Source organism: Drosophila biarmipes, chromosome 3R (genome assembly GCF_025231255.1).
Source record: "Drosophila biarmipes strain raj3 chromosome 3R, RU_DBia_V1.1, whole genome shotgun sequence".
NCBI classification, from domain to species: Eukaryota; Metazoa; Arthropoda; class Insecta; order Diptera; family Drosophilidae; genus Drosophila; species Drosophila biarmipes.
In genome coordinates this window covers 27,278,132-27,303,574 of record NC_066616.1, presented here as the reverse complement: position 1 = coordinate 27,303,574, position 25,443 = coordinate 27,278,132, and the positions used below count along the sequence as shown (strand labels likewise).

The 25,443-nt window shown below is 41.7% G+C and overlaps 1 protein-coding gene across 1 annotated transcript in view; it reads left to right on the top strand.

Annotated features, from left to right (window-relative positions):
• The first annotated feature begins 7,403 nt into the window (after positions 1-7,403).
• LOC108024321 (uncharacterized) overlaps positions 7,404-25,443 on the top strand; it is a 49,464-nt gene continuing 31,424 nt past the window's right edge. The window contains exon 1 of the mRNA XM_044090858.2: positions 7,404-7,727. The gene's annotated coding sequence lies outside the window, so the exon portion shown is untranslated. The remainder of the gene's footprint in view (positions 7,728-25,443) is intronic.

Here is a 25,443-nt window from a genome sequence, read left to right as displayed (position 1 = left end):
ATGGCGCAGTGCATCCATTAATGGCGCTGGTAATGGCGACCTCCTGCCCAATCGGCGGATCGCTGGCGAGTGTTTGCCCACTGTTTTGGCCGCAAGACGCCAGGGGGTCAAGGGGCGGCAAGGGTACGGGGGTCCTGGCCAGCTTTTCGTGGGCCGCTGATTATGTCCTGGCATTAGCAGCAGCAGGTGAGTGCCAGCAGTCATCTGCGGAGGCACGCTCCAATGGGCGCACAGCCTTGCGCGCTGCAGTGGCAGTTAACAGACAATTTCCAATTGTCCTGCCCCACGCACACACGCTCATAAACCACGCACATTTGTGCCTGCATGCAAATATGCAATAATAAAGTAAATAAACGCTTGCCAGCCATAAAGCTGCAAGATGCAGAAACAGCACGAAGTTACAGGACAAAGTCTTAGAAGAGAAATGTTTTGTTGGTGCAATTATTACAATTTTTATTTAGAGAGCCATCAAGTTAAATACATTTATTAAGGAGTAATTATCCTATCAGTTTGTTTTAATTTTGAGTACAGCCAAGGGCAGCTTTAGCGTAAGCTTACTGTACACATGCATCTATGGCCGGCAGCGTATTGAACATAAAGTGCCTGGCAAACTAGGCAAGGCTGTGATTGCAAAACACAAGTGCAATTACCTGGCCTGCAGGCTCAGCACAAACACACACATGCAAGGGGATAACCAGCACAACAGCTGAGGTGAACAAAGTAATGAAAGCTCTAACAAATATTTCTTTTAATTTTCCTATTCTAACAAGAGTATATTGAACCAAATTAACCTAATTTTTTAATTATGCTTTATTAATATTGAAATGCATATGTAGTAAATTAATTTTTAAAACTGCTTCAGCTTCCTAACGCCTTTATATAAAGAAAGATTTATAGATTTATGTCTCAATAAATTCTATACCAATCATTCTTATTTATGAGAGGCATACTCTTTATTTTGACCGGCACTGTGCACATGCATGCATGAATGTACGCTAGCTGGGCGCCGCAAAGTAGGCAACGATAATGTCATAAATTCAATGAATAAACATAAACGGAAAAAGCAGATACACACAAACATGGGCACAGGCCGTGCCACACACACACTCACAGGCACACAGGCACACAAACAGCACACACATAAACAGCAGCTGCGTGAGTTGGTTGTTTGCCGCGAAATAGGCAGCAACAACAATAACAATGGCAGCAGCAACGCAACATGAACATCAACGGTGGCAAAATATGTATTAGCCCCCGAAGTTTACTAACAAAATTAATTATGCGAATTAAGCGCAGTAAAAGCACTTTAAGCAATCCCCCCTCCCGCCCCAGCATCACTCCGAAACTCTGGACCACCGACGACCGCACCGCCGACACCACAGCAGCACCTCGCCCAGGAAGCCCCCGTTCCCCTAGATCCTTTGGGCCATAATATGTGCCGTGCCAGGGAACTACACTGACCAAGTTTTGGTAGTTAAAAAACTATTAGTGATATCATATGATACATAAACGATATAAGAAACCTTTGGAAAAGGACCTACATTGAGGTGATTATAAGGTTATCGCATGCTTCTTAAGAATAATTGGGGATTTTTTAAAGTTAACTTAAGATATATACAATTTAGTAGCATCATTAATCCGAATACTAAGCTAAATGTCATCAGCTTGGTGGCTCAATTAATAAAGTTCCCAACTTTAATATAAAATCCTATTTTTGTAAGTTGGGAATTAACAAAAATATTATTTAAAGGTACTAACACCATTTATGATCCTAGTTAGGGAATTTTATATTTCTAATGAAAATAGTTAAGCTGTGAGCATATTTATTTCTATGATTTAAAACAACAGAATGTTATAAAGTATCTTTTGATTTTCCCAGTGCACGGATAAGAGCCCAGGGGATGGGGATGCTGAGAGGCCAGGACCTGGGCCCCGGGTATTGTTCAATTTATGCGTGTTTGTGTGCGTGTTCCACTCAGGAGTTATTCTTGCCACCATTACGCTCACGCTCCCTCCGCCGGCTCGGCTTTTCGCCAGTTAGCAGTTTGTGGGCGCCCAAGTAGGCCAAGCACCCGGGCCTGGCCAAGTGCAGGCCCCAACAGTCAACAGCCAAACAGCCAAACAGCCAACAACCAGCAGCAACAACCGACGGCAGCAGCCTGGAAGTTGTTTATTTAAGTGTGAAATTTAAGTGCAACACTGCGTAATGTGTAAGGACCCAGCATATTTAGCATTATGGCTGGGCCAGATAAGCGACATCGGCTTTAATAACCTCCCCAGCTGGGGAGGTAGCCCCAGATGCCGTGATCATAAATTGACCTGCTAATAGATAATAAAACAAAACACCACCGAGCAAACATCAGCCCGAAGCCAGCAGCAGGCAAAAAAGAGCGGAGAAAAAGTGTTATTGCAGCGAAAAATTGTGGAGTGCACTGCAAGCGGATTTTTGGCGCCGCCGCTGACCGAATGAAATAAATATAACAATTTGTCGCCGATTTTTGGGGTCAGGCAGACGCCAGGCCAAATTAGCTAAAAGTTTGGACAGCCACTTAGTTAATTGTCACTGCGATTCGAATTAAATGCATAAATATGCCTGCATTCCTCTCATAAATTGTGTCTACTACAAAAAAACCGACAGTTTACACCATCCTTAAGCGATGTAATGTTCAATTAGTTTTATTTACGAGGGCGCTATTGAAGCACAAAAAACAGTAGATTTTTGTATACATTTACATGCCTTTTAATTTATTCCCCTGTTATTACTTCTAATAAATTCATATTTAATCGCGTGAACATGCCTTTTTAATTACTTAATTAGTTTAGGTATTGTTTTCTGTGTTTGCTCTGTAAAGTTTTGTGAATGTACTTAGTTGCCTTTATTTAGCTGGGACAGTTTATTATCTAAATATTGAATAAAATAATTAAAAAACAGATGAAAAGCTTAGAGGTATTTATCTAACGGACATTTATTTTTTAAATCAAACACACAGAAATAGAAACGCATATACCATTCGCTATGAAAATTGCTTATACCGTGTAAAACAGAGTTTCTGGTTATGATTGGGACTGGGAAACTTTGAATAGCAAATATTGAACAACTCATATTACATTTAAATCTGTTTGTGACATAAAGAAAACCTAATTTAAAGTTAGTAAGGAGTATATTATGATTTAAAACTCCAAGCATACATTTTTGGTAGATTTCGGTCGATTTACATTAAATTTCTGCCTTTAAATATTTTACTGTCAGTAAATTAATCCCATAATAAAACCGAATAGAGTTTTGCACTGGCCAATAATTGTATTTTTCGATCAGGAATTCAATTTTTGGCTTACTCTCTCATTGATTTAGTTACGCACTAAAAAGCGTCAAATGGGAAATGGACAACAATGGATTCGTTAATGGTAAATGAAATTATATGAACTTTAAGCTTTATGGAGAAAAACCACGCGATTTCTCTTTCGTCGAATTTTGTGGTGTCGATGAACACTATAAATCAACTGTCAATCAAGAAATGCTAAATAAATGGAAACACAACCAAACTCGAATAAAGTTCTCCGCCAAGTTTCGCTCGCGCCAAGGAAGAGCTGAGGAAAAAGTTCGGACTGAAGTTGAGCCAACTGGCAGGCCATGACAGACAGATCCTGGCCACATCCTTGCCCAGCCAAAGCCCCAAAAAAGGATGCCATCAGAATGGACGCTAATTAGCGTGCAAAGTTAAATAAAAATCAGCGAAAATTGTGCTTTCAATGCAGCATGGCATATGGTAAGATAATTAATTAATACTCACTCGCCTGATTGGTGAAAAACGATAGTCGGGGCCGAGGCAATTAGCCAAGTTCTGGGCCCAGGCCAAAGGCAAACAATGATGAACCCTTGCCGCTGCTTTTTTCTCTTTCCTTGCCGGTGCTGCCGTCTCTTTCTGGCATTATAGCCCCCTCTCTCTCTCTTTTTTTGAACCAGCTCTGCAAAGTGTTTGTGGGTGGTGGTGGATCCACATTTTTATTCACTTCACTGGGCAAATGAAAGCTGAAAATAATCACTTAGGACTAACTAGATTTTACAAATGGTTAAGGGGTTAACGTGAACTATTCACTTTAACTACTAATAACTACTATAGTTAAATATAAATTTAAGTGCCTGTTTGATTCTAATATTAATAAGCCTAACTACTGATTATTTAAGAGATATATACAAGAAAGATTTAACTACTGGTTAACTGGAAAGCTTTTAATATATAACAGAATATTTGATGATTTGATTTATAACAATTAAAATCATTACCATATTTCTTTTAATCATAAAAGGTAAGTTTCTGATTACCTTCGGTTAAGGTACAGGTTATTTTTTGCAGTGCCTGTTTCCGTTTTATATGTGAAACACTTCTGCATTTGGTTTTTTATTGCTCTGGTGCCTTTCGCCTTTGCACTATGCTCCCACGTTCTGGCTGTTATGTTGTTTTTTCCTACCGAGCTTGTTTCTTGGAAAATAATGACTGCACATTAAGTGTCTACACACACATGCTGCGAGGACAAGGCAAGTAAAATGTCAACAAATGACAACAGAAATATGATGCAAATGGCTCATGTAAGTGGTTCTTGCCGCCAACATTTATAAAACAGGACAACTTACAATGCAACAACAACGGCAAACGGCTAGAAACCGGGAGTGGCGATGGCAAAAGTGGGAGTTCGAGAGTGGTGGGCGTGGCGGCGTCTGTCCGCTGTAAACATTCGCCATTCTACTTGGCAATTTTTCATTTCCCATTTCACTCCGCCATTCAAGTATAATTCGCAGGACCTGGAAGGGCGAGGGAAGGGCAACATTTGCTTAATGCTGAAATTAGCTTTTATTCGAGCATCGCGCATACGCCGCGTGGGCCGGAGTCATTGCCATTGAAATGCCTTTCAAGACCCTCGACTGCAATTAAAAGCGCATTTAATAGAAATTGTTTGAGTGCAATCGCATGCCAAGGACATCTAAAGTACAGAAGGCCCTTGAGCAAGGTGGCCCCAGCCTTGTCCTTAACATTTTCGATGGCCTGGGTTATTTGGTTAGCTGAATGAATTGCTGGCCTGCACAGAGAAAAATGTATTTGTGAAATTGGTAAGGTTTAAGAATATATTTCAAGGAACAACAAATTCTTAAGAGCTTTCTTATTCGTTCAAAAATATATAATAATATTCTCATTATAGAATTAGCCTGAATATTAATATAATGATAACTTTCTTTAATATTTCTATATTTTTTACCGTGCCCCTTCAATTAGTTCTCGCAGCATTTCGGGAATGCGATTGCTTTCTCGGACTATGTGGCTAATCAGCGTTATGTGCGTTAAGTCAACAGCCGCATCAACATTATCATCATTATTTGTACAAAATGAAACCGGCCAAAGCCGAGGCCAAAGCCGCATACTCACACAATTTGGCAATTTGTGGCGGAGGGCGGTCAACAAAAAGCAGTTCGGCCAAAGGACCATCCAGGATGCCCGGCCAGGACTACACTGACATTCGGTCAGTCTGTCAGTCAGCCAGTTGCTCGGATTTGGATGGTCCTGATGGTTCGGGTTCTGCTTCTGTTTCTGGTTCTGGCCACTCGACCACATTGATATTCCACGCTCGATGCGCGCCGCTGTTGCTATTGGTCATTGAGGCTCACTCATCCTTCGTCTCCACTCCTGGCCACTAACGATAGATGTCCTTAAGCCAACATACACACACTCGCCCATATTGCTATAAAAAAATATTTATCTATATGGCGATATATGGCCCAGCCATCCAACCATCCTGCCGTCCGACTATCCTGGCAACTTTGTCCAAAAAATGTTGCCAGGACGAGGCGAGCAAGCGAGCGAGCGGTGCTTTGTTAACTTTTTCAGTTTAATGAAATCAATTCACAAGTCACGTTGTTGCTGGACAATAAATACATCAGAGTCCATTTAATAAAATCATGATGTGCACTTTGGGATGATACCCGCACGCCACACATACATCATCTATGGGTGGCCATGTCGTATCGATTCCTATATTGCAAATAACTTTCGGCTCTCATTGGAATGCCGCATATGGCCCCTATATGGTATATATATCCGTGCCCCCCGATTGCTGGATAAGTGCGCGGCAGTGGTAAAACTTAAATCAAAATCCACATTGAGCCACTGCAGCAGCGCTGGCAATTTGTTGCGGCTTCTGGCTTACTTTTCGGTTCATTATATTGATCTGTGACTCGGCTGTTTGCTCTACGTCTTTCGCACACTCATTTTTATTTGAGTGCCCCGAGAATGGCGAGCTGATTATGGTGGCAAAGGTGGGTGGGCCTGGGCGGCAGGTTTAAATGGAACCGTTTTACGAGTGCAGCAATTAGGGGAGTGGGAATACAAACTTTGCGATGAACTTCTCATTTATGTTTGTATTTTGTATTGATATTATGGAAAATGCGGCTGGGTTCTGGGATTAATATTGTTGTTTTCTATTTCTATTGTTATTTCTACTGTCTGTAAACGGTATTAAGTCTTAATCGATTAAATTTTGTCAAGTTCCCATATGTTAAGGCATGTAACCTAACAATCTTTTAAATAACTTTAAAAATGTGTATCTTATTAATAAAAATAATAAGTTAACATATTTCTAAAGAAAATGTTTTATAAATAGTAATGCAGGATAATATCTTATATCATTAAATAATGAAATTTATTTTAAATAATTTAAGACTTATAATCCCTTTAAAATCTGTAAGGTCTTTATTATATATAGACTAATAAGAACCAGTTTCCATGCTGTTACCACATGATACTCATTAATAACAACATCAAATTAATATTTTTCCAAAGAAAAATTCGCTGGATAATATTTTTACCAGTAAAAAGTTCAATTTATTTTTAATAAAATGGACTTACTATATTTTTAGGAATACATTCCTCTTATAAACTCTGAGGTCTAAGTAGACCTTACTATCTATAGACCATTTAGAACCAGTTTTCATGATGTTACCATTATTCTTTATGGTCTGCTCCTGCGCACTGGAACCCAAACAGCTGTTAAATTCAAACGCATCTTCCCAGTATTATATGTGCAAAAACATGGACTGTTCTACGGCCAGCTGACTTGGACCTACTCTTTCGGGGACTCGTTCTCTTAGCCCTGACCATAGATAACCGAGAAAGGCTTGCCACCGAGCACGGCGAATTCCAGGGCCTTTCTCCCTTAGCCGAGCCGAAGTCGTGGCCCAGTGTTATACACCCCGTCCGTGAATCGAGAGTCGTGGGACCCGAGATATAACGAATGGAGGCGAAGAGCTCCGTTCGGGAGACGAAACCTGCCGATTGCGAGCTCTGGGTGCGTGTACACAGCCTCCGTGCATATCTGATGGCCAGCGAGCAAATCCGTCAGATGCGTGGCGAACGTTGAATTTAACGGTCGGTTTGGCAGTGAAAGTGGAAAGTGGAAGCCATCGCCTTGCGCCACGAGCCTGGCCAGCGAATTGTTTGGTGCGGAAAATAGAAAACAAAAAAGTACACGAAACACAGAGCGAGTGCGAAAGTGAATTATATGACCACCTAGTAAATCAAAAGTGATTGAAACAGTCAGCATAACAAAGAGTGTTCAAACAGTCTTAGGAGTCAGTGCGCAAACAACGAATGTTAACATTGCTATAAGTTAAACTTTAAATACAAAATCAAGAGCCAGCATTTCACTTGGCGTTGGAGTTGGAGTCTGCAAATTTGCTGGTAAATTATTCAAGCAAGTTTATTTTCCTTTTTTTGGGGGTGGTGAGGGGATGGGGAGAATAAGAAGCCTAAGATCCTGAATCCTGTGCCGTCATAAAGTTATACAAATTATTGCCTTTCTGTCTGCCATTTTGGTTGGCTTTAAACTTTCGGTTCACGCAGCGCTCGCATTAAATTTCCTATTTTGTTGTTTTCCTGCCTTTTATTTCCTTTCCGCTATTCGCGTGGCACATGCGGCGTATACGCAATGTATCTGCTCCTCCACTTGCGGGTGGGTGAGTGTGTGCGTGTGTATCTGTGTGTATAACCTACATTTTTGTGGTCCTGGTTGTTTTTCCTGTGACAGACTGACATTCAGACAGCTCCAAAAACAGGATCTTGAGCCGGGACTCTGTAGCTGTGACTTCTAGCTAGCCGAGAGTTAATTTTCATGGATTTACGACCTTTGTTTGCCTGCCTTAAATGCTGACTGATCCACAAGATGGCGCTGCCTTATATATATATTAATTTTTCTATTATGACCAGACCACATAGTTTGGCCCCAAGTTGGACCCCGTATTTTTGGTATAGCCCAGCGTTTGTCTTCATCAACGTGGTCTAACTTTTAGCAAGTGATTGTTGATTTTGTTTGATTTGCTGTTTTTGTTTTGGTTGTAGCTGTTGGCTTTATTTGATTTTAGTACTTTGGCAGAGTCAACATTCGTTAGCAAAAATTTCGCTCACGTTCCATTCGACCGAGTTCTCGATTTCATGAGTTTTGGATGCTGCTGGTTTGTGTTTGCTCCGCTGTTCCGCCGCTTAGCCATCGCTCCCCTCCAAATGTATATCTATATATATTCCCGTTCCCATTCCGATTCCTGTTTTTGTCTCCAACTGTCTGGATTTCGCCCTATTTGTTTTCACCGCCTCATGCACTGTGCATACTGTGCGGAGTTTGCAAATAAATAGATATATAAACACAAATCGAGCGGTTATATATGCGCAGTGGTGCGCTGCAGTTGCTGTGGTGAGTGGAGCTAAGCTGGGCTGTCCTTAAGATTATTTATGCGGTGATTAGCCGAGCTGAATTATTGCTGAAATTATCAAGTGTGCTATAAAATTTCACTGCCATTTATTTGCGCCACTTTCGGCGGGGCTCACGTACTACGAGCTACCACTACCAAGCGAACGCACCCGCATATCCCCGACCCATACCCATCTATATTATGGAGTGAATCTACACTTCACTTCGCTTCAAGCGGTTCGTCTCATGTGTATCGTTGGCTCGTTTTCAGCATCGGTTTGGGTCTTTGGACTCCTGTTCCTGGCTCGGATTCGGGTGCTCGGGTGCGTGCGAGTGGGTGTAACAAATTGCCGGAGTTTGATTTTTAAGTGTGAAATATCGCACAGCCAAATTGGATTAATTACACTGGGGTCCGCTTAGATTGCGCCGGCTTTAAAAGCCAAAAACGTTGGATGAGGGAGTATTTAAGGTTTTAAGAGCCAGCTAGAAGAACGAGTAATGCCAAGTATCAATATCTGAGAGTTTCTAAAATAATAAAATATATTTTCTATATTATAATAAATTCTTATAAGAATTCTAACAAGAACTATTTACTTCAAGCTCTTCCCCGTAATCACCTTAATGTTAGATTTAAAAATACCCATTTATTTATAACCACTTTCCAGAATAAATAGTTTATCTCCTGCTCGACATCCAGCTGTTGGCCCGAGCTGATTATTCACTTATCTGTGTTGTATTTATGAAGCTGCTCCAGCTTCCTCTGGGCGATAAAGATGGAAGTCCAACTAGTAAACATAAATAGCTTGTAGAGCCAAGTGAGGCTTATCCAGCTGGGCCGTAGGAAATGAGATTTTCCAGAAGCCCCGAGCTCCGCCCACCTTCCACGGCGCCCACTTAGCCGGCAACTAATTGCCCAGGCCCCAACCTGAATCCAAATGAGATACTGAAGCTGGATCTGCGGCCAGTCCAGAGTCTGAGCTGTCCGGAGATTAATTACATTTAAATAAACACGAATGGCTGCAAACATGGTCAAGACCGCAACAGTTACATGAACAATTCAAGCGAACGGCCAACAATAGACAACTGACAACTCACTCAACTCAACTTCAGTCTATTTGCCTCGATTTGATTGAATTCAATTTTATTCGGCTACTTTAAGCTGATTACAGCCAGAGTTTGGGACCGAGTTATACATTTTGCACAAACTAAACCATTAGCTTTTGTTGCAAAACCAGCAAATTCCACTTAGCAGGCAAATGTTGTGCATTTGATGAGGGTTTCAAACAGACGAAGGGAAAGTGAACAATGCTGATCACAATGTTAGTCGTAATGGAAGGGACAAGCTTTAAATCCGTTTGAATTAATTGGCAATCTTTCAAAGTACCTAGCTCGTTAAACATTAAGAAAAAATTAATTAAAAAGGTAAATAAAACCCAAAATATATTTTTAAAATCACTGGCTAATCCTGGGTTTATCTTGATTGATTCATAATTATGCCTACTTAAATACATTTTTAATTGGGTTATTTTATAAAGAAATTCCCTTTGCATAGTTTTAATTACAACACTTGAAAGTCTTTGTTTCCCTAACTCCCGTGTACATTTTATTATTTTCCAAAGACAACTATTATTATTTTGAACGCCGCTGTATATGTTATTTTTCGGTAAATGAAAGTCGAAGCCGAGTTTAATGCCGGGCTTAGTGATAGCAAGGGCGAGCCTCTTGCATATGGCAAATGCCCAATGATTTATGACTGGAACGGGCCGACGCAGTCAGCAGACTTTTGTCCCGCTCACAATTGGTGGTGAAAAGCGTGAAAAACTGTCGGCCACATGGAAAATCTCGGTGTGAGTGGGTGGGGAAGCGGGGTAATGTGGGAATGCGGCAGAGTAAATTCAATTTTACGTTTCACAACTCAGCATGATTTCTATCAAGGCGGGGGAATTCCCCTTTCCACATTGTGTACCGCAAACTGATTGCTTTCGGTGGTCCCTCGACTGTCTGTGTTCTGGAGATCCTAAGTGTGGGTGTGCGAGTGTGTGTGTGTGTACTAGCCCCAAAAAGCAGGCTACATAAAAAAATCACTAAAAACTTGTAAAAGCATCAAAGCGCACTTTCTGTGCTCTCTGCTCGAAAAGTTGGGCTTGTTCGGCCCTTTGTTGTTGTATCCTTAGTGTATCCTTGCTGCTCCTGCTGCTGTTGTTGTTGGTGTTGCTTTTGCTGCTGCTGCCGGTGGAAAGTTCACAACTTTCAAGTGAGTTTTGAGGGCGGTTTTCGGGTCTAGCTATTGGCGAAATTGCTTTCTGATAGCTTGGCTGGTGTATTTATGCAGTTTTAATGAGAGCTGCTTGTGAAGAGTTTGTTGTTAATACAGGAAATTAATAAGTTAAGTAGCCATTAGGTGGCTGAGTGCAAAGTTCAATCGCCCAACTTTGGGGCTTAAAAGGTTTGATATTTATATATAACTTAAGTACGTAGTCGCTCCTTAATTCTTCTGTGGAGCATCTATTTCTTATTTTATTTTAAATATTTAAAAGATATTACATGGTATTAATTCATTGCAAAAAATTAAATTTGTGCTTTTTTCCAGTGCAGTCTGAGAAGAAACACAAGCCTCTCTAGTCTGTGTTTTCGCAGAATCTTTCGGGTTTCTTTTTTATTTTTGTCATCGCTGCGTAAGCCGCGTTTTATTTTCACTTGAGGCAAGTGCAGTCATCTGTGAAAATATTGGCAAAACTCAAACAGCGCCAGCATTTGACATAAATCCTTATTATCCCTTTGTGCACAAATTGACATTGCACTTGTAAGGCGATTGCCGAGACTCTGCTCGACATTCCCCCCGTCCGGTTGGCCCCTTTGCCGCCGCCCCTGGATGCCGCCCAACTTTTATCTGTGGCTTTGTTTTCACTGCCAATGCAGTGGGAGTGGCATTAGCAGCATCTGGCAAATGCACGAAGCCCTGGCAGTCCTGAAAGCTATCTTCGTCCTGGGCACGTCCTCGCACTTAATTGAGGCTGACACACCGCTGCAGAGATAAAAATTTGGAATCCATTTGGGGGAAATATGATATTTAGGATTTTCTTATTTTTTTCAAAAGTTGTTTATTTTACTTGAAATCCGAAATCTCTTTCTATCCAAATTTCATGTTCCAATACCATTAATTCAAATTCTCTGAAATTTATTAGCTCGTTTTTACGCCCAATTTGAACATCATCATTTTTCGGCTCAGTGCACCCTCTCGCGCATAAAGTGCACGAAATTAAAATTCATAATGTTGACTTTAATGGGGCTAATGCTGAAATATCAAAGCTGCCGGCTTAGGTGGCAGCCAGCACATCTCATAGATTAGCCGGGCTGCCATGTAAGCGGAGCCAAGAAAATCCTGGCCAAAAGGCGTCTTCTTCCTGTCAGCCAGCCTGGCATTTTATTATGCGACACGCAGCCCAACCACCTTGGCTCGAAGAAGCAATGGAGCAGAGGCACCCGGGCCCAACTTTGACGTTATTAAATTATGCGGAGATTTGCGCACTTTTTTCCTCTCGTTTTTGGATTTTTGAAAGCCTCTTGACGTTCTTAATGATGAGCCAGCTCCCCGTACCGCCGACTAGGCCGAAATTAAATTATTTTATTGCCGGAAATTCATTAAATCATGCCTTTATGCAATTTCCAGACTACATTGCTGGCATACCAAAGTGGGGAATCTGTCAATTTATCGGCCTTTTCGGGGCCTGATAGACAGGCTGTCGGCATTTTTGGCAGAACCACGCCCTGCTTCCCAGTTTCCCACTCGGAAACGCCCATTGATTAGTACGTGCTGTTGTTAACATTTCCATTATGCTTGTTATAACGTTTATTTTATTGTTTACCCGGCCGCGGAAAATCGATTGAGTTGTGATCTATTTTCAGACACATGCTCAAAGCCCCCAAATCCCTAGCAACGCGACGAGACAATGCAAATCTGACACCGCCAGCAGAGTGGAATTTTATTTATGTTTTCACTGGACGGCGTTCGGCAAAAACGGTGCGGAATCTGAGCCAGGAGCTTAGAGCCGGAAAAACCGAAAAAACCAAAACAATCATCAAAATAGAATCATAAAAACAGTTAGCAACGATCATAAATTTTGCACAAAGGCATAAAAACTGTGCCACGTGGGGTGCGACATAAAACCACCGATTCCCCCTGCATATATATATTATATATATATGTATTCGGCTCACAGATATATGGCCTCGACATTTGCTGGCCGAATAATCCCTGCAAATCAGCAGTTTTGCCCAGTTTTTGGGACACATACATTTCGTCTAATAAATCTCGGAACAATAAAAGGGAAATTTACATTTTTATAGAAGCGACGGTGGCGGCAGCGGCCAGAAGAAATCGTTACTCAATACAATTTAATATTCGATCCAATAGGGCTTACCTTGCGTATGTGTAATGCCCATGAAATTGCACTGCTCCAATATATAGAATTCGTGTGTTATTTTATCAGTCTGCCTGGGGAAGTAACTCATTAAAATGCTAATCGACTTTAGTCGGTCATTTTATGAGTAGTCGCACTTAAAGTTCGGCTTTGGGGGGGAGAAAAGATTTATTTTTGCGGCGGACAGAAAACAGAGAAAGTCTAATAAATCATGAAAGAGCCGACAGAAATAAATTCGTATCTGAATAAAAGGCAGTCGCCCTGCCACCCGCTAATTCGCGTAATTTGCCAAGAAACCACTCCCCTCGCATTAGCCGAATAAAATATGAAAAAATTGCGTTAATTTTTTAGCATGTTGCATGGCCAACGCAATTTGTCTAACGGCTCCTATTTTTAAATGCACTGGGAAAATCTTTTGGAGAAAAACCACTGTAATTAAAAATCTCAAACCTTAAATATTCTTAAGAGTAGCTAAGCTTTAGAAGATGTTTATATTTGTAGTATAAAATAGTTATGTGAGTTTTTGGATCTCTAGCATAGACTTAATGTATTTTATTTCTTCCTGTGCACCCGAACGACTCCCCGATGATTTGGTGGGCAACAATTTTAAGCACTTGACATGAAAATTGCGTAACAAACCTCAAGCCAGGCCCATCTGTAAAATTAAACGCACGCGAAGCTCGTGCTCCACTGCGGAGAGCCCACTCCGGATTTCCAATTTCAGATCCCGGGACCCCGAGTCCCACCCCAGAATCCCCCTCGCAGTCCGATGCTGCACTGATGTTTATCATAACCGCCTACAACAACCACAATGACAAGGACCACAGCAACAATATGGTTGGCCACCGCCGCACCCAGCCAAATAATTTGCTGGCAGGCGTAGCTAATGACCAACTCGTGTAAGTGCGATGGATGGATGGTTGGAGGGTCGGTTGGTTGGTTGGTTGGTTGGTTGGCTGGTCGCTCGGCAGCCTGGATGGAGGATGAAAAATCAGGACACAGTAACCACCGAGAAAAAAAACAAGCAACAGCAGCACACACAGCGGCGAAACAACAGCAACAATCACAAGTTTTGTTACAAGCAAAATGATGGCATGAATTCATCATGGGAGCGCTGGGAGGAAGGAACCACCGACTCGGACTCTGCCACTGTCGCTGTCCCCAATCCTTGTTTTCCAGCTCCCTGACCAGCACCCCGCCAACGGTCTTTGTTTGGAGGAAATTTAAAATAAAGTGCACTGAGAAAAATGATAAGAGGAAATAAAATAAACTTGATTTCCTTCCATACGCTTCTTTGTTTTTGAATGGAAAATAATATAACATATTTGATATGCAATATCAACAAGTATGGAAACACTTTATTCATTTATTTCAGATCCCACAAGTAAATGAATTTGTCCTTATTCGAAAAAATAATCTAAATTATATATGGTTGCAGTATTTTCTACCATTTCCCATACAAAATGTAGAGCTTCAAACATAGATCATAAAAATATTTATAGTTCAAGTCTTTAAAAATATCATAGCATACTTTTGTGGGACCCAAAGTACGCTGCGGAGCTTTTTCTAAAAACGTACACTAATTCCTAAAAATAAAAAGATCTTTAAAAGCAAAGCTTCTTAGACCTCATAAACAATGAATCCGGATTTAAGAACTGTTCTGCCTGGCTGACTTCGTTCTGTTGATTTTGTATCTATTTTTTTCCGTGCAAGGACACAAAGTCCTGCTCGCTCCAGGGGGACAAGCAAGGCAAGAAGGACGAGGAGTGCGGGGACATCGTTCGCTAATTTTATGCTCTTTTGTGATTTTTGTGCCGGACACACCCTGTGGGCATGTTTAGTGTCCTTTCACTTTCCAAGTAAATGCAAACTTTGCGCGCTTTTGTCATTAGCGTTGATAGCTGTAACGTGAACAGGAAGTCGGGGAGATACACTCGCAGAATGGGGCGAGATAGCTCCTTTGGCCGCCTGCCTTTTTGGCCGCTTTTCACGTGTTGTTGGCCCTATTTGCAGGCGGGCTCTGCTGTTGTTGTCGTCATCTGGTTTCTGCGGTCCCCGACAGTTTGGTTACTTTTAATGAGCGGGGCGTGGCACTCGGCAGATGAAAAGTGGCAAAGTGGGCAAGTGGGTGGTGCTCTCATTAAGTTGCGGTCGTACAGTTTTATTTCACTCCTCGCTAATGAAAGTGAATTATTAAATGAAAGCCAAGCAGTTGAATGGCGGTAGTTGATTCTTCGTCGAGTGTTGAACTTGTGACCCATCTGCAAGTCGTTGTCAGTACTTGAAAAAGTCCCTTCTGCGCCCCCCCCCCCACGTGAGTTTCATTGACCCAACTCCACATGGAGCTCGTGACTTCAAAGACATTCCTGCAGTAGGCAAGTGGGTTACCCACTTGGAAAAACTGAAATGGAAACAAATAAGGCTTTGCCTGGCGATGGTTGCTTATTAAAGTGCCTTCGTCTAGACACATGCACATGCTTCTGCATATCAAATATGTGTGCTAATGTCAGGATTTTTAAGAAGTTCACCAAAAGTACCCGAGCTTACTTTTGGTCGAGTGTGTGGATACCCTTGCAGAGGATTTTAATGTAATGTTGCTAAGATCATTTATATTAAGCATCTTAGAAGTGGCACAAAAAATGATAGGTGTATCAAAGCTTAGATTTTTTAAATCAGACAATTGTTCCTTTCATCTTCAAAGGGTTGTTCTGGGGAAAGACTTAATTAAGAAGTATTAGTTTTTTTTGAGATATTTAATCAACATTTTTTCTTTGTAAGTTAAGCATTTTTATTTATTTTCCCAGTCTTCTACAAAAGCTTCCTACCCTTTTCTACGAAAATAGCAACACAAAAAAGCTAATTACACAGGCAGAAAAGTCTTGGTATAGGTGTGGGCTTCTATCCATGTAGAATTCATTAAATTTGCACTCCTTTTTAATTTATGCCCCAGATAAAAGCAACAGCTGTCCCCCAGAGACGCAGACAGAGGCAAATTAAATATGTTATAAATAAATCAGCCGGCAGTGTATGAATAATGAATGGACCATGTCGACTGCCTGTTCTCCATCTTTGCCGGGCCACTACACTTAGTTTTGGTTTAGTTGTCTGCCGGTTTTCCCTCCTTTTTTTTCGTTGAAAAATACTGTGCAAATATTTGAGTAACCGCAAGACAAAACAGATTACTTTTAGCTGTGTTCGTGGCAACAATTTATGCAAATGTTTGAGCTATTGTTGAGGTGGATTGCGCATACGCCCCACAGTCACCGGGCATACTTCGATGCTCTGCGGTGGAATTTTCTTTAATTAGTGCAACGAACTGTGCACCACGGTGGGGCGCGAGTGCAAATGCAAATGCGTGGTGAAGGTGTAATGCTGTTTTGAACATAATTGCAACGGCAGGCGGGTCTCATTTGAAAGTTTTGGCAGCCCTAACCGCAGCAAAGCAAAAACACCCTCACCAGAGCAGCGGCTGCCACATCAGCGGCAGTGACTAAACACAAAAGGCACCTGGAAAAATCGTATTAAGTAAAGGAAACATTTCTTATATTTTCAGAGACCGCCTCTCTTACAAAAGTATTTTACTATGTAAAGAGAAAATGGTTTAAATACAAAGTTATTGTCTTTAAGCTAACTTGATTAATTCACATATTTTAATTTATACATTTAAAATATAAATTTATAAAGTGTTATTTAGGTGTATACTAAATATTTCCACTGTGTATTTTTTTTTATTCTTAAAAAATACTATTTAATATTAAAAATACTTTTATATTAAATGTTTTCTAAATATTATAATAATGTATTCGAAGTATAAATCATATTACTTCTCAATTGTAGTCTTTTAAAAGACCATTTTTCCTACACCTCCCAGACCTCGATAACTTCTCTCAGTGTCAATAAATGTGTCTGCCTGTGGCTGTATAGTGTACACGCCGTGTTTGACGGACACACACACAAGCCGAGGAGCATGTGTCTGCAACAACTTGGCGGCTTGCTTTCGCAAATGTGCAAATATTTCACTTGCAGCGCCTGAAGTTATGCAACACTAATTTGCGAGGCGTTGTTTTTGTAGCTGCCACTAATTAGCGTCTAATGCAGAAGCGGCAGCATTAATAATGTGGCTTCCCCCGCCGCTGCCCCTCCCACCAGCCGCACTTTAAAAGCCCTAAGGATGCCATTGCCATTTCCATTTCGTGATTCCTGATCAAGACGCTAACGCAGGGGGAGGCAATAAAAATGGCATGAAAACACTGGCAAGACATCAAAATAAAATCTCACCAAATGGCCGTGCATAAAACTTGACAATTTGTTGGTCAAAACTTCTCACTCCCCGGTCAAGTATTTTGCAAAACAATACGCCATTTAACTGCTTCAATTCGAGTTCGGTTGTAAAACTTTCCCTTTGGCCAGGGGTTTTCTTTTTTTTCCGTTCGCCGCCCCATCCTAGGTATCTATATAAATCAGCGACAGTGTGTGTGCGTAACCTTTGAACCGGCGAAACAAAATGGTTGGTTGAAGAAAAAAAGTGCTTGCCAAGTTTATTAAAAGTTGCGGCAAGTTGCAGACTCTGTGGGGCACTCACACCCCCCGAAGGACATGGAGGGGGTGACGGCCAGGGGAGGGGGCGCAGGGGCGTGGCAGGAAGTGAGCGCTGACAGCTAGCAACTGACAAATGCCAACGCTAACTCACTCAACTTCACGCAAAATGAAATAAAAAATTCTCAAAACGGCCAAGAAGAAAGATTTCAAGTTTCTTCCTTCGCACTTTCTTGTGCTTTCTTTTGTTTTTCCAGTTATTGCTGTTGTTGTTTGTGTTTTCATTTCTTTATTCCTTCTTTTTGGCAACATGTTTGAGCGGTTTTTTATTATTATTATCTTTGACCTGACCTGGGACCTTCCCTCCTTTCAAACAATTTTCCTTTTTGCCCATCTTCCAACCAACCCATCCTTTCGCTTGTTTCTCAATTTTTATTTATGCACAAAGTTTTTTGCGCTTTCTTATGCACTTTGCGTGTAACCTTTTCGTATATTTCACAGTGTGTCACTGTGTTTTTAGGTCAATGGGTTGTGCATATATTTTACAATGATATACTAATGGGTGTTTGACCATTATCTTGCCACGAATGCATTGTGGGTGGGAAAATAAGGGTAAATGTAAATTTTTCAGACGAAAATGGTTTTTTTGTTTAATTTGTGAGAGGAAAAAGACTTAAAGATAGAGTGTAATAATTTACCCAAATATTTGATTACTACATTTTGTATTTAATTTCTAAGAAATTAAGATACTTTCTCTATTTTACAATTTTTTGTTGATACATGCTTTTATCTTTGGGAACTTTCCAAAGTCGCCTCTTTGATCGGTTTTGGATGCGAGCCACAGGAGAGCCACCGACACAGATTCCAATAAACATCAAACATGCCCCACGATTGCATGGCAAACAGACCAAAAGTCCGACAATCTGAACTTTGGACATCAACTGCCGGACTCGCAGTTCAACAAGCTTTGCTCAAGCATCGATAACGTGCCTGCCCCCCGTCCAGCTCACTTTCTCCGTGCATTTCTCCCCGCCTTTCTCTCCCCCTTTCTCCAGAGATGTTGATGACGACGACGACGATTCGTTGCGACGGGTGGGTTTGCTCCTCGAGTGTGAGTTTAGATGCTGCTGCTTTCCGAAGTCCCTGGCAAAACGGCTCTGATTGAACACAACAATTTTGAAATTGCTAAGCACACACGCACACCCGCCGGCCGAGTGGGCGGAAAATGGAAAAGTACTGGGGGCGGGGCTCGGCTCTACACGTTCGCATTACGTGCTGGTGACATTAGTGGCAAAAACGAGCAAGTGAAAAATTTAAGCAGCCCTGTGTTCTGGCTTCAATCAATTGGCAGAAATTCGCATCTGCCAGCAGGCACTGAGAGAATTTTCTATAAAGAAATATTAAAAATGTTTCCTTGTAGGTACTTAAAAAGCCTATTTTAAGCCTTACAAAATATTTAAAGTAGCAATTTTTTTTGTTTTAACTTTTTGTCGCTGTGAAACACTTGTAGATGTTTGCCAGTGTTGGAAAATATAATTTTTTGGGATCAGAAACTTTAAATGGATTTATAAATAGGGTTTTCCACCTAACAAAATCATTGGTATTCAAAGAAACCCATTTAAAAGAGCGTTTTATTGTCTTTATACAATGTTTTCTTTAATAATAAAGTTATCTTACAAGTGAAATTGAAAGCTTTTTGTCGCTGTGCAACACTCGTATATGTTTGCTAGTGTTGTTCGGGATTTGAAGGAAGTCTCGCATTTCCGGCACATAGCCGTTAAATGATTTTTAGCAAAAATCGTGCGGACATGACACACTCAAGTGGCTACCGATTCCGATCCCATCCCCGCCCAGTGCCCCATCGAGATTGCTCGCCCCCAGTTGGGAAGCACCGCCTATCGATGGATGTACTGAGCCGTGTCGAGTGGCGGGAGGGCACTCGAGTAATTTCCATTAAGTAAGTGTTTTGGCACTTAAAGCTCCACTGCACTGGCATTGGCTGCTGTGATTGCATTAGGCGACAAGTGGCTGTCCGAGTGTCGAGATCAGGGTGTAGGGCCCGGAGTTCAGAGTTCAGAGTGACGAGAGGCCAGACTTCTTAAAGCCGCTTAAGCGAGTCTTTTTCGCCATTTCCTGGCCAGGCCTTAAAGCCTCCTATTACGATTGTTTCCGTTATTGCACTGACAAAAAAATTGACAAAATCTGACAAGAAATGGAACCATTTGGCACATATTTTTATACTTTAAGTTCCACATTTTATAAACAATTATTTCAGAATTGTTCGTCCCCATTTTAGTTGCCTCCCTCCTTCCCCCTTGTTTTTCAGGGTGGCTCTTCCATTTGAAAGTTAATATTATTTGACTTTTTTCTGCTTGTGTGGCTTTTGTTGTTTGCCATCGGTGTTCTACCTGAGCCCAAAGTTATACAAACAACAGCTGGCCTAGGCAACTGGCCACCGCCTCCCGTCGCCCGCTTGTCATCATCATCATCATCTGGGTCGTTATATCAATGTACGGCTGTGGACCGCCGGTGGGATGGTTAACAAAATCTTCGTTTTGAAAATGCCATTTCCGACAATTTCCCGGAAACGTAGCATCCGCCCAGGACAGCGGGGGTGGGGGTAAGAAATGGGAGAAAGTGGCGACTGACAACGACGCTAATGGCGCCATTGTTGTTGTGTATACAGTCTTCGGTCGGCGACACTGCGCAGATGAGAAGGGGCCCGGAAAGTCATAAGACTGGCGGCTTGACGCTCATTAGGCTTCTCTATGACAGGGACCCGAAATCGAAGCTTAAGTCTCCTTGCCCCTGGTTAAGAGGTGGAAAAACTAATAAAGATGCGGTGGACTTTTTCGACTTTCCTATTGTTATTTAGGCAATTTGGCTATGATTTCAAGCAAAGAATTAAATGTATGAGGTATATTTAAAAATAATATTAAAATATTCTTTACATGGGTATATTTAAAATATGGTGTAAAAATGAATACATCCATCTGACTTAAATGACTTTCTACCCATACTATCACGGGGGTACCAAAGGTTACAATTACTCAGAGGCCAGATCACCTCCATGTGCCCAATTCCCACAGACAGTGATTAAGTTTGTTCCGAATCGAGGGGTTCCTGGAAAATCAGTTGAATGGGCTGCTCAAGTGGGTACTGGGTTTTCTCCGAATTTGCGAAGCGTTTAAATTGATTTGACTTCCTCCTTGGGATATGTAAATATTCGTCCCGTAATTATTTACATATTCAGTGGGGTTGTGCATCCTGATTAGATTGATTGGGACTCATTTGCATGATATTTCTGGCTGCCATCAGCAGGTGGTGAAGGAGTTCGCCAGCCCACCTTGCCTTTTGATTGCTCTGCCGTTGTTCATGAAGTGCCTGGGCTTTCAGTTGGCTTTTCAGCTGGCTTTTCCGTACTTTCTGCTTGCTCTCCGCTTGTTTCAAACAGGATCCGACCCCGGGCTTATTGGGTCAAGCGGCCCCGGCCCCCACAGAAATGTGTAGCTAGCGACAACAATTGTTCTACAACCGCCCACAAGTCAGGTCATCAACTGCTTCTTTGGCCTTCAGTGAGTAACAATAGATGTACTGAGCAAAAATGACACCATAATTGGTCAGCATGTTGAAAATAAATCTGCAGTATATTTTTTCAAGAACATTGTGGCATCCCAAAAATAATAATTTGAATCTTAATTGTAACAGCGAAGATTGTAGGTGCCTAAAAGTATGCAGTAAATAACGTATGGTCTTCTTTTTCACTGAATGCATTGTATACCTGATCTGTGGCATACTTTTAGTCAGCAAAAATTAAATTAAGACCTTATTTATCCGGTTATAATTCTTGTAAAATATTTTAATTATTTCATTTTTTCTCGGTGTACTTGACTGAGCTGGCAACGTTGGGTTTTTCCACTGGAAAATCAAGTTCATTTCTGTGCAGTCTGCCGTGAGACTGAGTCGAGTTCTTGTGGCCCAGAGTCTCGGACTCGCACTGTGTCAACAGCGGCCACAATAGGTACTCATTTGTAGTGAAATTTTGGTCAACAAGGCGTGACCTTGCCCCGCTTTACACCCCCTCCTCCTACGCATCCCCATCCCCCGGCCGCTTGCGCTTGCCGCAGTGTGCGCGTGTGTGTGTTAGGGAAAATTGCTTTTATATTACATGGAGCTCGGTTGGGTTTTTGCTCGGCTTTCGTTTCCCTTTCGGCCCATGTGTCATTATGTGGCATACACATTGTTGCAGCGCCTGCTGTGTCTTACACTTCCGCAGTGGCAGCTGCAGACACGCCCACACCCTCATCGACCCCCCGTCCATACGAAGGAAAACTGTTTCACTCCCCCCGCATTTTCTCTAACCTTTCGGGGTCAGTTTTCCCCATCTTGGCACGCAGTTTCCCGGCCGAGTTCTTGTCTTGTCATTGTTTGTTTAATTTTGTATGCCGGATATCCCAGCGTGTTTTGCCATTGTCCTGCTGTCACCGAAATGCCAGCAACAATAACAGTAACATAAAGTGTGGGCGTGGCTCGAGGTTCCCCTGCCCTGCCCCTCCCCCTTAAGCCACCCACCACCCACCGCCCACCTTATACCGTCTCCATCGCACTTCCATCAATGTTTATGCCGCTGACAACAAAAGAAATTAAATTGCCAACACTGAAATTCAATTGTATCTTCCTCCCTGGGCCTCACTCAAAATTCCTCAAAGCCCAGCGTTGCCGGGGAAGGCGGAAAAGTGCGGGGTATGGCGACATCTTGAATGGTTATTGCCGCTGACTTATTGGAACATTGATTTTCCCTTTTGTCGGGGGCCTCAATTGTAGGAAGTAAACATTTTCGGCGCTTTCAATTTATTAAAAGGCGCGTGAGGCAGCCATAAAAAGGTCAATGATTACTATGCCGCCCATGCAAAATGGCAGACAGTGACCAAAAATAGTCAGCGGCCGGGAAAACAAGTCGGAGTTACACGAAGAAGAATTATGATCAAGGATCAGAGGTCGAGAAAATAGTTAGAATATCCATTTATAAACTAATGTATATATTAGATTTATATGAAATGGCAATATTAGGTAGACTATGTAGATACTAACACTTTAATTTCTTTGAAACATTTCTAATATTTTCTCTCCGTGATCCAATTTGTATTGGTTTTGAAGCAAGGGGGACCTTGGTTGATGGAATTTTTGTGGTGCTTCGAGGAGATGAAAGGGAAGCTCTGCTAAATAGACTGGCCCTTCTCGATAGTTCAGTTCGCGGCGGCCTTAATATGGAAATTTAATTCGCAGTCAGGCATTGTGCACCGCTCTTCCTGGCCATAAATCAACATTTAACACAACCTGCACATCCGCCGCTGTTTGCTAGGCATTTTCCATTTTTTAACCAGTTTTTCCAGGCCGCTTGGCACTTTCGCTTTAAGCCCTACTTTGTAGCTCTTTAGCTGCAATTAAAGCCGTGAAAAGTGTGCATAATTAAAAAATGTTGCCCTCCTTATGGCGCATTAACATATTTGCGAATGGCCATTATTGCCATAACTCCCGCTTTTCGGCCCGTGATCCCTGATGGTTAATTTATTTATTGAAACAAACAACAAAGGCAGCGGATTAATCGGCCCGGATGGCAGGGGAAGATACAAGATACATGTAAGGGCGGCGCACACATTTTGGGCCCCAATGCGGAGTGATGGGCGAAACATGTCACATTTGCATTCCGGCTGCGAGTGTCCCATTGTCCAACTGCCGTCTAATTCGGATTGCAATTCAGATTCGGTTTCGCACACACAAGCGATGCAGCTGCAGTTGCATTCGATTACGGCCAGCGTATAATTGTGCAACGCTAATCAAAGCGAAATCGCTCTTGGGCCGCCGGGCGAATCGATTAATGTGCCAAGGATGTGCGTTTCCAGATACAAATGCATCTGCGGGACACATGTAGCCGCATTACATGTTATGGCCATTACTATTACAGCAAGCCAATAATCGGCGACTGCACTCGGATCGAATGGCCGATCCATAGCCTCCGCAAAAAGCCTCGTATGTTTCGTGCAAATTAAACAGCCACATAAGCGCCTTTAATTGACACCAAGGTAACGCATAAATTTCAATTGGGAAGCCTTCGTGTGTGTCAAAGATACTGAAGAACTGCCACAGAGGCTGAATACATTCCGCAGCAACCGGAAATTGTCAGAGTTTTAGGGGGCGAGGTGGCGGGAAAAAGGTGGGGAGACACAGGAAAAAAAATAGTAAATTAAAAAAAATACATTTTTAAAGTATTACAATTAATTTCATATTAAGAAACTGGATAGTTACAATTCTAGAATTAAAATTAATATTTTTTTGCTTTAATAATAATTATTTTTAGCAAAAATCAATAAAATAATAAATGGTTTTAAAGGAATTATTTAATTTAAAATGATTACATTGTTATTGATTTAAATCTTTTTGCATTCTCATAAAGCTTTAAAAGTGTTTTACTCAATTACAGTATATATTTTACAGCCTAAGCCATTTTTCTCAGTGCAGCCCTTCCCCATCCGGCAGTTGGTATGTGTGAGAGAATTATTATCTTGTACTTGCCCATGTCAAAGAAAATTTGCATTTTTCGGTCTGACAAAGGGCGGCGCAATGGAGGACGAGGCGGTGGCAACCGTGTAGACAGGACTCTCTGTGGTGCGATGTCAACGTGTGCCAGCAGCTCCAATACCTATTCCAAATTGTCTGCCACAATGGACTGACAAGGTGCTAGATTGCATGTGTGGGTCTGTTTTAAATAGAGCAACAATGTGCAATGACAATGAGATGAGAGCTGCCAGCAAATGTGACACAGATACGAGCCGAAACTTTCAAATGTACAGACAAAGCCATTGAGGGCTTATGAGTGGAGTGCTTGTGGCCCTCACCAAGGACCCGGTGGAATGCGATCTCTCTGCCTTTTTAATTAAAACACTTTCCTTTGAACTCGAAATGCGGCCGTGCTGGCTAACAAATATTTTCGAAACCGAAAATGTATTTACAAACATTGCAGTGAAATCTTTTATTACGTTTTTTATGCTTTTTTTTACATTGAGTATGTGGGCATTCTTGGATATTAAATAATGTTTAATTGGAAGATAAGGTTAAGAGGTATTATATGCTGTTTAGAAAATATTTACTGCAAATTTTCTCACTTCAAAATAGTGACAAACTTTACTATTTTTATAGTTTCCAACACATTTTCCTGTCAATTATTTATATTGGTGCTTAATCGCTTGTCCTGTCCCCGTGGAAAATTTAGCCGTGTTGAAGTACTCTTACCTGGCCTTGAGTCCCCCGTAAAACTGGAGTACTCGAGGCGTTTATGGTCCTCAGCTGGGGCCACATAACAATATACCACACACCCATGTGTTCCAGGGGACCCAATCCCTTTACCGCCCCCAATTTCCTGCCCATCTGCCAATCCGCCCATTTAATTGTGCGGTTTCTCAGCCATTTTTATGTGTTTTAATTTTCATTGGAGCACTAAAAACTTGTCAGCGTCGTCAATGTCAGCGTGTTCCCATTCCAATTCTGGGGGGAGAAAGTGGGGCCGAGGGGAGCAGGGCAAACAACACGATCTTGAGGAGGCCAATAAACACTTTTATAAAATTCTCAAATCGCACGTGTTGCGTTTGTCAAGGGGTTGCCGTGGATGTAGCAGTGGAGGTGGAAGTTGTCCCGACATCGAGACATACAATACAATAAAACTGCTAAGTGCATGGGCATGTTGTTGTGGCATATAGCT